General features: G+C 45.3%; 1 pseudogene; it reads left to right on the plus strand.

The window, feature by feature from the left end:
• LOC141042028 (uncharacterized) overlaps positions 1 to 14212 on the plus strand; it is a 44376-nt pseudogene that overhangs the window by 2707 nt on the left and 27457 nt on the right.

Consider the following 14212-nt stretch of genomic DNA (forward strand, 5'->3'; position numbering starts at 1 on the left):
CCCCTGGCAGGCCTCTGGTGCCCATCTTCTGCTATATTAAGTCTTTCGTCCCAGAAAAAATAAGGAGGAAGCTTTTGGGACGAAACACCACTGCCAGGAGGCGGAACCTGGCAAAACCAATCTAGGGCTCCGGTGGAGCTGTTCTGCCGGGGAAACATCCCTCCGGGAGGGGGAAATCATCACCATCGATCCTCTCATCGGGAGGGGGTCAATCTCCATCAACATATTCACCAGCACCATCTCCTCTCAAACCCTAGTTCATAACTTGTATCCAATCTTTGTCTCAAAAGCTCAGATTGGTACCTGTGGGTTGCTAGTAGTGTTGATTACTCCTTGTAGTTGATGCTAGTTGGTTTATTTGGTGGAAGATCATATGTTCAGATCCTTTATACATATTAATACCCCTCTGATTATGAACATGAATATGATTTGTGAGTAGTTACGTTTGTTCCTGAGGACATGGGAGAAGTCTTGCTATAAGTAGTCATGTGAATTTGGTATTCGTTCGATATTTTGATGAGATGTATGTTGTCTCTCCTCTAGTGGTGTTATGTGAACGTCGACTACATGACACTTCACCATTATTTGGGCCTAGAGGAAGGCATTGGGAAGTAATAAGTAGATGATGGGTTGCTAGAGTGACAAAAGCTTAAACCGTAGTTTATGTGTTGCTTTGTAAGGGGCTGATTTGGATCCATATGTTTCATGCTATGGTTAGGTTTACCTTAATACTTCTTTTGTAGTTGAGGATGCTTGCAATAGGGGTTAATCATAAGTGGGATGCTTGTCTAAGGAAGGGCAGTACCCAAGCACCGGTCCACCCACATATCAAATTATCAAAGTAACGAACGCGAATCATACGAGCGTGACGAAAACTAGCTTGATGATAATTCCCATGTGTCCTCGGGAGCGCTTTCCTTCATATAAGAGTTTGTCCAGGCTTGTCCTTTGCTACAAAAAGGATAGGGCCACCTTGCTGCACCTTGTTTACTTCTTTTACTTATTACTCGTTACAAATTACCTTATCACAAAACTATCTGTTACCGATAATTTCAGTGCTTGCAGAGAATACCTTACTGAAAACCGCTTCTCATTTCCTTCTGCTCCTCGTTGGGTTCGACACTCTTACTTATCGAAAGGACTACGATAGATCCCCTATACTTGTGGGTCATCAAGACTCTTTTCTGGCGCCGTTTCCGGGGAGCGAAGCACCTTTGGTAAGTGGAATTTGGTAAGGAAAAATTTATATAGTGTGCTGAAATTTACTGTCACTTGTTACTATGGAACATAATCCTTTGAGGGGCTTGTTCGGGGTATCTTCACCCCGACCAGTAGAGCAAAGAGTTTCTCCTCAACCTACTAAACCTACTGAAAATGTTCACTTTGAGATTCCTTCGGGTATGATAGAGAAACTGCTAGCTAATCCTTTTACAGGAGATGGAACATTGCATCCCGATTTGCAACTAATCTATGTGGATGAAGTTTGTGGATTATTTAAGCTTGCAGGTATGCCCGAGGATGTTATCAAGAAGAAGGTCTTCCCTTTATGTTTGAAGGGAAAGGCATTTACATGGTTTAGATGATATGGGATCATGGAACTACAACCGATTGAAATTGGAATTTCATCAGAAGTTTTATCCTATGCATCTTGTTCATCGTGATCGTAATTATATATATAATTTTTGGCCTCACGAAGGAGAAAGCATCGCTCAAGCTTGGGGGAGGCTTAAGTCAATGTTATATTCATGCCCCAATCGTGAGCTCTCAAGAGAAATTATTATTCAAAAAATTTATGCTCGGCTTTCTCTCAATAATCGCTCCATGCTCGATACTTCTTGTACTGGTTCTCTTATGACGAAGACTATTGAATTCAAATGGGATTTATTGGAAAGAATTAAATGCAACTCTGAAGATTGGGACCTCGACGAAGGTAAGGAGTCAGGTATAACACCTAAGTTCGATTGTGTTAAATCTTTTATGAATACCGATGTTTTTTGTGAATTTAGCACTAAGTATGGACTTGACTCTGAGATAGTAGCTTCTTTCTGTGAATCATTTGCTACTCGCCTTGATCTCCCTAAGGAGAATTGGTTTAAATATCATCCTCCCATTGAAGTGAAAGTAGTTGAACCTATTAAAGTTGAAGAAAAGACTATCACTTATAATGTTGATCCTATTGTTCCTACCGCTTATATTGAGAAACCAACTTTCCCTGTGAGAATAAAGGATCATGCTAAAGCTTCAACTGTGGTTCGTAAGAGTAATACTAGAACACCTACACCCCCTGAGCAAATTAAAGTTGAACCTAGTATTGCTATGGTTAAAGATCTCTTGGTCGATAATAGTGATGGGCATGTTATTTACTTCTGTGATGAAGCTGCTAGAATTGCTAGACCCGATACTAAGGGTAAACATAGACCTGTTGTCGGCATGCCTATTATTTCTGTTAAAATAGGAGATCATTGTTATCATGGCTTGTGTGCTAGTTCAAGTGCAATACCTCATTCCTTATACGGAGAAATTATGCATGATATTGCACCTACTGAGATAGAAGAGATAGATGTTACAATTAAGCTTGCCAATAGAGATACTATTTCACCAATTGGGATTGTTAGAGATGTTGAAGTCCTGTGTGGGAAAGTTAAATATCCTACTGATTTTCTTGTTCTTGGTTCCCAACAAGATGACTTTTGTCCCATTATATTTGGTAGGCCCTTCTTGAATACTGTTAATGCTAAGATAGATTGCAAAAAGGATGTTGTTACTATTGGTTTAGGGGATATGTCTCATGAGTTTAATTTTGCTAAATTTTGTAGACAACCACATGATAAAGAATTTCCTAGTAAAGATGAAATTATTGGTCTTGCTTCCATTGTCGTGCCTCCTAATGATCCTTTAGAGCAATATTTGCTAGACCATGAAAATGATATGTTTATGAATGAAAGAAGGGAAATAGATGAAGTATTCTTTAAACAAAGACCTATTTTCAAACACAACTTGCCTGTTGAGATTCTAGGGGATCCTCCTCCACCCAAGGGTGATCCCGTGTCTGAGCTTAAACCATTACCTGATACTCTTAAATATGCTTATCTTGATGAAAAGAAGATATATCCTGTTATTGTTAGTGCTAACCTTTCAGAGCATGAAGAAAAGAAATTATTGAAAACACTGAAGAAGCACCGTTCTGCTATTGGATACACTCTTGATGATCTTAAGGGCATTAGTCCCACTTTATACCAGCACAAAATAAAATTGGAGAAAGACGCTAAACCGGTTGTTGATCACCAACGACGGTTAAGTCCTAAGATGAAAGAAGTGGTACGAAAAGAAATACTAAAGCTTCTAGAGGCAGGTACAATTTATCCCGTTGCTGATAGTCAGTGGGTAAGTCCTGTCCATTGTGTCCCTAAGAAGGGAGGTATTACTGTTGTTCCTAATGATAAAGATGAATTGATCCCACAAAGAATTGTTACATGTTATAGAATGGTAATTGATTTCCGCAAACTAAATAAAGCTACCAAAAAGGATCATTACCCTTTACCTTTCATTGATCAAATGCTAGAAAGATTATCCAAACATACACATTTTTGCTTTCTAGACGGTTATTCTGGTTTCTCTCAAATACCTGTGTCAAAAGAAGATCAAGAAAAGACTACTTTTACTTGCCCTTTCAGTACCTTTGCTTATAGACGTATGCCTTTTGGTTTATGCAATGCACGTGCTACCTTTCAAAGATGTATGACTGCTATATTCTCTGACTTTTGTGAAAAGATTGTTGAGGTTTTCATGGATGATTTCTCCGTATATGGAACTTCTTTTGATGATTGCTTAAGCAACCTTGATCAAGTTTTGCAGAGATGTGAAGAAACTAATCTTGTCTTGAATTCGGAAAAGTGCCACTTTATGGTTAATGAAGGTATTGTCTTGGGGCATAAAATTTCTGAAAGAGGTATTGAAGTTGATAAAGCTAAAGTTGATGCTATTGAAAAGATGCGATGTCCTAAGGACATTAAAGGTATAAGAAGTTTCCTTGGTCATGCCGGTTTTTATAGGAGGTTCATTAAGGACTTCTCTAAAATTTGTAGGCCTCTGACTAATCTCTTACAAAAATATGTTCCTTTTGTCTTTGATGATGATTGTGAAGAAGCGTTTGAAATACTTAAGATAGCTTTGATTTCTGCACCTATTGTTCAGCCTCCTGATTGGAATTTACCCTTTGAAATTATGTGTGATGCTAGTGATTATGTTGTAGGTGTTGTTCTAGGACAAAGAGTTGATCAGAAATTAAATGTTATCCAATATGCTAGTAAAACTCTAGACAGTGCCTAGAGAAATTATGCTACTACTGAAAAGGAATTTTTAGCAGTTGTATTTGCTTGCAATAAGTTCAGACCTTATATTGTTGATTCCAAAGTAACTGTTCACACTGATCATGCTGCTATTAAATATCTTATGGAAAAGAAAGATGCTAAACCTAGACTTATTAGATGGGTTGTCTTGCTACAAGAATTTGATTTGCATATTATTGATAGAAAGGGAGCTGAGAACCCCGTTGCAGACAACTTGTCTAGGTTAGAAAATGTTCTTGATGACCCTCTCCCTATTGATGATAGCTCTCTTGATGAACAATTAGGTGTCATAAATGCTTCTCGTACTGCTCCATGGTATGCTGATTATGCTAATTACATTGTTGCTAAATTTATACCACCTAGTTTCACATACCAGCAAAAGAAAAAGTTTTTATGTGATTTAAGACATTACTTCTGGGATGACCCACATCTTTATAAAGAAGGAGTGGATGGTGTTATTAGACGTTGTGTAGCTGAGCATGAACAGGAATAGATCCTACGCAAGTGTCACTCCGAGGCTTATGGAGGACACCACGCTGGAGATAGAACTGCACATAAGGTATTGCAATCCGGTTTTTACTGGCCTACTCTCTTCAAAGATGCCTGTAAGTTTGTTTTGTCTTGTGATGAATGTCAAAGAATTGGTAATATTAGTAGACGTCAAGAAATGCCTACGAACTATTCACTTGTTATTGAACCATTTGATGTTTGGGGCTTTGATTATATGGGACCGTTCCCTTCCTCTAATTGGTATACACATATTTTAGTTGCTGTTGATTACGTTACTAAGTGGGTATAAGCTATTCCAACTAGTAGTGCTGATCATAACACCTCTATTAAGATGCTTAAGGAAGTTATTTTTCCGAGGTTTGGAGTCCCTAGATATTTAATGACTGATGGTGGTTCACATTTTATTCATGGTGCTTTTCGTAAAATGCTTGCTAAGTATGATGTCAATCATAGAATTGCATCTCCATATCACCCGCGGTCTAGTGGTCAAGTAGAACTTAGTAATAAAGAGCTCAAATTAATTTTGCAAAAGACTGTTAATAGATCTAGAAAGAATTGGTCCAAGAAACTTGATGATGCATTATGGGCCTATAGAACTGCATATAAAAATCCTATGGGTATGTCTCCGTATAAAATGGTTTATGGAAAAGCATGTCACTTACCTCTCGAACTAGAACATAAGGCATATTGGGCCATTAAAGAGATCAATTATGATTTCAAACTTGCCAGTGAGAAGAGGTTATTTGACGTTAGCTCACTCGATGAATGGAGAACTCAAGCCTATGAGAATGCCAAATTGTTTAAAGAAAAAGTTTTTTTACCTTGGTTTAAAGAAAAAGTTAAAAGATGGCATGACAAAAGGATACAAAAACATGAGTTTAATGTAGGTGATTATGTTTTGCTATACAACTCTCGTTTAAGATTTTTTGCAGGAAAAATTCTCTCTAAATGGGAAGGTCCTTACGTTATCGAGGAGGTCTATTGTTCCGGTGCCATAAAAATCAACAACTTCGAAGGCACAAATCCAAAGGTGGTGAATGGTCAAAGAATCAAACATTATATCTCAGGTAATCCCATAAATGTTGAAACTAATGTTATTGATACCGTAACCCCGGAGGAGTACATAAGGGACACTTTCCAGAATGTTTCAGACTCCGAAAAGGAATAGGTATGTGGTACGGTAAGTAAACCGACTCCAGAACAGTTCTAATAGCAATTTTTCTCCGTTTTGGAATATTTAATAAAATAGGAAAATAAGAAGTAGTCCGGGAAGGACATGAGGCGTCCACGAGGGTGGAGGGCACGCCCTACCCCCCTGGGCGCGCCCCCCTGCCTCGTGGGCACCTCGTGTGCCCTCCGGACTCCGTTTTCTTACACGATACTTCTTTTGGTCGGTAAAAGTTCATTATATAATCTCCCGAAGGTTTTGACCCTCGTATCACACAAATATCCTCTGTTTTTGTTTTGCGTTGTTTCTGTAGCAGGTTTGGAGCAAGATGTCATCTCAGGATTCCGACAGAGAGAGCTATGTCTCACATCTCGTTGCTGACCCAAAGACCTATGGGGATCTATCTCCTTGTGGTCGAACTATGGATGATGAGGAGGACACTCATTTGATGAGGATCAATGATTCAAGCTCAGAGGAGGAGGATGTCCCTCTACCTCAACCTGGGGATATTCACGTGAAGTTCAAGAAGTCTAGTCTCCCTAAGAGGGCTAAACTGTCTAACAACCAATCTATTCCTTCTCGTTTTCGGCAGAAAAGCAATGGAGATTTATGTGACAAGATCTTAAAGCTGGAATCGAAGGTCGATGATTTAAAGGAGGAAATTGATCTTCTCAATTACAATATGAAGAAGCTGAAGGCACAATTGTCATCGTTATCACCAACTTCTTCACCTCCGAAGAAGGAGACATAATCACATGGGTATGGGCACTCCCCTTGGCAACTTCCAAGCTTGGGGGAGGTGCCCCGGTATTGTATCACCATCACACTCCTATCTTTACCATTTTCTTAGTCCGATCCTTTTGGTAATATCTTGATCTAGTAGAATAAAGTTTTAGTATGATTTAGTTTTGAGTTTTGCTTTATGATCCTTCTATGTAATCGAGTTCGTGAGCTATATATAATAAAGGTTAGTTTTGAGTCAAGGGCTTGGTTATCTTGTTATGATCGTGAGGGAATAAAAGAAAAAGAAAGAACAAAAATAAATAAAGAGATCATATTGATCTTATGGAGAGTAATGATTTCACATATAAAGAGAATGATGAATAAAAGTTGTTGAAAGTTGACAAACATAGTTTTGGTCATCGTTGCAATTAATAGGAAGTAATAAAGAAAGAGAGGTTCTCACATATAAATATACTATCATGGACATCTTTTATGATTGTGAGCACTCATTAAAATATGACATGCTAAAGAGTTGATGTTGGACAAGGAAGACAACGTAATGGGTTATGTTTTCTTATATTTGAAATAAAGTATATTGTCATGGATCATCCAACATGTTGAGCTTGCCTTTCCCTCTCATGCTAGCCAAATTCTTTGCACCAAGTAGAGATACTACTTGTGCTTCCGAATATCCCTAAACCGGTTTTGCCATGAGAGTCCACCATATCTACCTACGGATTGAGTAAGATCCTTCAAGTAAGTTGTCATCGTTGCATGCAATAAAAATTGCTCTCTAAATATGTATGATTTATTAGTGTGGAGAAAATAAGCTTTATACGATCTTGTGATGTGGAAGCAATAAAAGCGACGGACTGCATAATAAAGGTCCATATCACAAGTGGCAATATAAAGTGACGTTCTTTTCCATTAAGAATTCATGCATCCAACCACAAAAGCACATGACAACCTCTGCTTCCCTCTGCGAAGGGCCTATCTTTCATTCTTGTCTTATACGTTATACAAAAGTCATGGTGATCTTCACCTTTCCTTTTTACACTTTATCCTTTTGCAAGCACATTGTGTTGGAAAGATCCTGATATATATATCCCATTGGATGTAAGTTATCATAAACTATTATTGTTGACATTACCCTTGAGGTAAAAGGTTGGGAGGCAACACTATAAGCCCCTATCTTTCTCTGTGTCCGATTAAAACTTCATACCCATAAGTATTGTGTCAGTGTTAGCAATTGTGAAAGACTAAATGATAGTTGAGTATGTGGACTTGCTGAAAAGCTCTTATATTGACTCTTTCCGATGTTATGATAAATTGCAATTGCTTCAATGACCGAGATCATAGTTTGTTAGTTTTCAATGAAGTTTCTGATTCATACTTGACATTGTGAATAGATTGTTACTTTAGCATAAGAAATCATATGACAATATATATATGTTGCTATTATAAGAATGATCATGATGCCCTCATGTCCGTATTTTATTTTATGGACACCTCTGTCTCTAAACATGTGGACATATGTTTCATTATCGGCTTCCGCTTGAGGACAAGCGAGGTCTAAGCTTGGGGGAGTTGATACGTCCATTATAAATCATGCTTTTATATCGATATTTATCGCATTATGGGCTGTTATTACACATTATGTCACAATACTTATGCCTATTCTCTCTTATTTTACAAGGTTTACATGAAGAGGGAGAATGCGGGCAGCTGGAATTCTGGGCCGCAAAAGGAGCAAATATTAGAGACCTATTCTGCACAACTCCAAAAGTCCTGAAACTTCACGGAGGCACGTTTTGGAATATATATAAAATACTGGAGAAAGAATCAACCAGAGGGGGCCCACACCCTAGCCACGAGGGTGGGGGCGCGCCCTACCCCCCTGGCGCGCCCCCTGTCTCGTGGGCCCCCTGGCAGGCCTCCGGTGCCCATCTTCTGCTATATGAAGTCTTTCATCCCAGAAAAAATAAGGAGGAAGCTTTCGGGACGAAAGCCCGCCGCCACGAGGCGGAACCTGGCGAAACCAATCTAGGGCTCCGGCAGAGCTGTTCTACCGGGGAAACATCCCTCCGGGAGGGGGAAATCATAACCATCGTCATCACCATCGATCCTCTCATCGGGAGGGGGTCAATCTCCATCAACATCTTCACCAGCACCATCTCCTCTCAAACTCTAGTTCATCTCTTGTATCCAATTCTTGTCTCCAAGTCTGGGATTGGTACCTGTGGGTTGTTAGTAGTGTTGTTACTCCTTGTAGTTGATGCTATTTGGTTTATTTGGTGGAAGATCATATGTTCAGATCCTTTATGCATATTAATACCCCTCTGATTATGAACATGAATATGATTTGTGAGTAGTTACGTTTGTTCCTGAGGACATGGGAGAAGTCTTGATGTAGTCATGTGAATTTGGTATTCATTCGATATTTTGATGAGATGTATGTTGTCTCTCCTCTAGTGGTGTTATGTGAACGTCGACTACATGACACTTCACCATTATTTGGGCCTAGAGGAAGGCATTGGGAAGTAATAAGTAGATGATGGGTTGCTAGAGTGACAGAAGCTTAAACCCTAGTTTATGGGTTGCTTCGTAAGGGGCTGATTTGGATCCATATGTTTCATGCTATGGTTAGGTTTACCTTAATACTTCTTTTGTAGTTGCCGATGCTTGCAATAGGGGTTAATCATAAGTGGGATGCTTGTCTAAGGAAGGGCAGTACCCAAGCACCGGTCCACCCACATATCAAATTATCAAAGTAACGAACGCGAATCATATGAGCGTGACGAAAACTAGCTTGACGATAATTCTCATGTGTCCTCGGGAGCTGTCGGGGGGATGAACCCCAGGCAGGCAACGGAACCCGGATCCTTTAAAAAAAGGGGCCAGCATTGCCCCTCGATCCGGCTCGCCCTTGGCCGGGTCGCCCAACCCGGCCAGGCCCTGCGACCCGGCCAGGCTCTGCAACCCGGCCAGCCTCCTTGACTCGGCCCCAACAACCAAGCTCAAGACTTCTCCAACAAGCCAGCACCGCCCTTGGCGTGTTCTCCAAACCCAGCCAAGGGTCAGTGGTTGTCCCATCCCAGCCGTACGATGGGACGAGACTCCACCAACTGATGACCGAAGCCACAGTGCCCCGCCCATGCCTCTGGTCAGTCGGACGAGGCAACAGTGCCCCCATCTACCCGCTGACCAGGGCCGGCGTGGCAACAGTGCACCCGACGTCACCCATGACGCCGGCAAGCGGTGACCTGACGGAGCGCCACTGTAGCCTACTCGACTCAGCCTCGCCCTGACGATCGACAAGACGGCACACAGTGCCCCCTAGGCGCATGGGGCCCGCGCCCGGCGAGCCCTGACATCCGGCGGGTCCCAGCACCGGGTTCCCGGACACTGACAACCCGGCCCTACGGCCTTGTAACATTACCCTTGTACCCCTGGGGGGTTGACCTATAAAACCCCCAGGAGCCCTCATGCATACGGGCAAGTGAGCAAGCAATCCACCCACTCACACATCTAGGAAGCAACACCCAAGGAGAGGGAGCAGCCTAAGCCTTGGCCCGACCTCCTTCTTCCTCCATACAGCTCTAGGAGCAACTCTATACTGTTACATATAAACCACACTTGGCAGGATTAGGGGTGTTATCTCTCCGGAGAGCCCCGAACCTGGGTATGTCTGGCGTCCTGCGCTCGCTCGTGCCGACCTCGCCTCTGGAGCCCACCAGTGCCCTCGAGCCTCCTCCTATCTTTAGCCATCCCTTGGCATCTGCCGTGCGCCCACCACGACAGTTGGTGCCCATCGTGGGGCAGCTCGAGGTCCTGGCCGGGAGCATGCTTCAGACGGGGAACTTCTCCAACTCCGACAAGCCCGTCGCACTTGCGGACGACGTCATCGACGTGATCGCCGCCTCCTTCACCACGCTACGCATCTCCGACGCGCCTACGGACAACGAGTACCCCCGCGAGGTACTTAGCTTTTCCGACACCCCGCTCTCCATCAACGACGGCGCTACCGCCGGAGCGATGGACCGCCGCGTGGAGGTCTTCGTCACCGACATCGACGCCTCCTCCTCGTCGAGCGCGGCAAGGAAGGTCGCCAAAGCTAAGGCCGCAGCGGTTAGGGCCGACTCGCCCAACCCGCTGCACGCCATGATGCAGAGCCTCCGCATCCCCATCGGCACCGATGTCGACGCCTCCAACATCTCCGAGGCCCGGACTCGCCTCAACGAGGATTGCCAGCGCTTGCTGGACCTCACCGAGACACTCGCCGCCACGCAGCGTCGCCTCGACTCCGCCCAGCTGGAGCGCGACGCCGCCTACGGCTTCACGCCTACCGCCCCCGAGCCAAGCCAGGTCGCCGACGTGCGAGCCCGGGGTGGCGCGATCGGGCGCGCTTTCAGCGCCTGTCGGGGATATACCCCGCGGTATGACCCGGCCGGAAGCATGACCCGGCCGGACTTGGCGCTTCACCGTGACCCGCCGGAGGACTGGCGACTCACGAGCCGGACGACTCACGGATGGCCCCGACGACGGGTCAGATAGAAGACGAGGCCCAAGGCCTAGAAGGCCGGCTCATGTGATGATGGGCCGGCTTAAGAAGAAAGGGATGACGAATATTTCCTTTACGAGGAAGCAAAACCCGGACTTGTAATTAACTTGTAAGAGAAGATAGACTAGTCCTAGTCCTACTAGGACTCCACATGTAACCCGCCCCTCTAACCTATATAAAGAGGGGCAGGGCTCCCCAAGAGGGACAAGTAAGAAGAAACAATCTCTAGGGCTAGACACCGAGAGCTGGTTCCCGGCGACTCTCCCGTGATCATAATGAGACCTAGCCTCAAACAGCATGTAGGGTTGTTACCGGATGATGTTTCCCGGGGCCCGAAGCTGTCTAAATCTTCTCTTGTGTTGCGTCTCTCGATTCCGCTCAACCCCTCTCAAGCTACCATATAGATGCGCTGGCCTCGCGACTAAGTCCTGACACTAAGGACATCTGCCGTGACGATTCCACGACAGTTGGCGCCCACCGTGGGGCTCGCGCACGGTGGTGTTGAGTTCTTGGAGGGATCTCTCCTAAGGATCGAGGAGTTCACAATTTTTCAGATGAAGAGCTGGTTTGAAAGGATTTGCATCAGTATCAAGTTCATCAATCCAGATTTGAAGGTTTGGGAGATTTAAGGCACGTCAATGTCCAATCGGTTTAAATACTGGTTCAGATTTATTTTGTCGGCGGTTCAAGATGTTTTCGCCAAAGTCAAACACAACCCGGAGGAGTCAATGCTGCCTATCAAGACTTCGCCTCGTTTTCCCCTTGCGGCAGCACCACTTCTGCCACGGCCCTCCTTCGGCCTCTGCTACTGCAGTCTGTCTGTCACCTGCGGGTCAATGGATCTTATTTTCCTAATCAGTGACGTGATGCATAGGTTGATCCTAATATGAGTTGAACTTGGTCTGTACGTGTACCAGCCAATTGATTGGTCAGCCAAATACTAGTACTCCAGGTCAACATCCAAATCCATTAGAAAGGTGCCTCCCTGGAATAGTAGTACTTGCAGATTACCGGGTAAAACAAATCATGGCCTCGCCGTTGAATGGAGCCACTGTCCGGGCTATATTGTGGTCCTGCACCGAGCCATCTTCACCGGCCACCACGCTAATCCACTTCTGCCGCGGTTGAGTCGGTCTACAGAAATTTGTTATCACGCATTGATGGCAGACACCGAGTTTTATGCCCAAACTTCCAGGTCAGCCTCCACTTGCGAGCCAGCCTGTCGCGTCGAATCACCGAGTCGCCTCTGCTGTTTTCCTCTGGGCTGCCCCCGCGTCGAGCCGACCTGTCAACCGGCGGGCCTCATGCCGTTTCAGCCACGGCCCCGTGCCTGTGAACCGCCACGACCGTCACGGCCTCCAAGCCGTCCTCGCCGGTGTGCCAAGCTACTGCCGAGGTCAACGTTGTTGTCCTGCAGTTTTTTACTTGAGCAATTGCCGCAGCTGAGACCCGCTGCGTATAATTTTTAGCCACGAGTTGTTGCTGTTGTGGGCAAGTTCAGAGTCCCAACGTCGAATCAGCCAAATTCGTCTGTTGTTGAGGATACGCACACGGTTTGATGTTGATTTCGATTATACAATGAAGACTGGGTAGATACGAAAACAAGTCAAAAAAATCTCCCTCGAGTCACTTCTGAGACGTCAGTCCGGCGCTGGCCGGTTCAAACCTCCGCTATTGTTAGTCATGGACCGTGGAGTCACCGCTTCAAAATTGATCCTGTGACTCGCCTTCGTTTTAAATCGCCTCTATCGGCTGTTGCTGGGCCAGATCTACCAGAACTTTTAATACGGTTCTACCACGAGCCGTGCGCATGTTGCTTCAGTTGCAGCTGCGCTGAGTCACCTCAGCCTCGTCGTCTTGATACATTCAGAGTTTGAGGGAAAACACAAGCGCACCAGGGAAGTGCCATCATTAAGGATCAGCGCTTTGAATGGAAGGGATGAAGACGGAGGTTGTTATGAATAAGGAGAAAGATTCACCTGCAATTGAACTAGTTTACTAAACTGTTTCCGAGCCTCCGGGCTAAACCGGCCGTGTGGCCATCTGCAACAATCTGATTTGCCAACTCGCCGGGGTTGTCGCGGCCGCCTTTCTTTACCCCGCGCCTCTGCCATTGCTGGATTACTGCAGGCTGCCCTCCGGGTCGTCGCGCTCGATTCAGCCCGCCTCGCGCTGCAGTGTGCTTCTACAACGCTGAACCGCCTCGCCTTCTCAGCCATGGCTGACCTCGCCTCCTGCCTCGACCCGCCTCGGCCTCGCGCTGCTGGGCAGGTGTTGAACTGCTGCTTCCGCCCCAGTGACCCGCCGTTGTGTCCTTGAACTGCTTTCGCTCGCCTCGGCAACAAACGACCTCCGCTGCGGTAGTGTTCCGCCGTCTGATGCGCGCGCCGTTCCGACCACAAGCCGGCCCCGAGTCACCGTCGTTGGCCTCTCGTTCCATTTATACCAGATGTCGCAACCGGGTCACCTTGTTTTGCTCTCCGCCGGCATGGTCTGTTGCGAGCTGCCGCCCTCACCTGGCCTGACCTGCCTCCGTCGTCCGCGCCTGGAGCTGCCTTCGCCGTCAGCCGCTGCCGCCACCGTGAGCCGTTGCGCCATCACTGCCTCCTGCTGAAACCACTGCTGACCTGAATCGCTTCGAGTAAGCCGTGCCACAAGCCTCCTCTACCTGTTATGAGCTGCCCAGTGTGCCTCTGAGCCACCGCCTCCGTCGCTATGCCAAGCAATCTGTCCAGTCCTTGAATCATCCTACTGCTAGACCATCCATCAAGGAAGAAGATATACGCTAGCACTACTGGTCCTAATTAGTGACGAGGACAGGCGATTAATTAATCTATCTAGCCAGCCGGCGCTACCACGGCCTCACTCAGTCTAAACCACGCCCCTGCGTGCAGTTCTTTG

The sequence above is a fragment of the Aegilops tauschii genome, chromosome 2 (assembly GCF_002575655.3).
Source record: "Aegilops tauschii subsp. strangulata cultivar AL8/78 chromosome 2, Aet v6.0, whole genome shotgun sequence".
Taxonomy (NCBI): Eukaryota; Viridiplantae; Streptophyta; class Magnoliopsida; order Poales; family Poaceae; genus Aegilops; species Aegilops tauschii.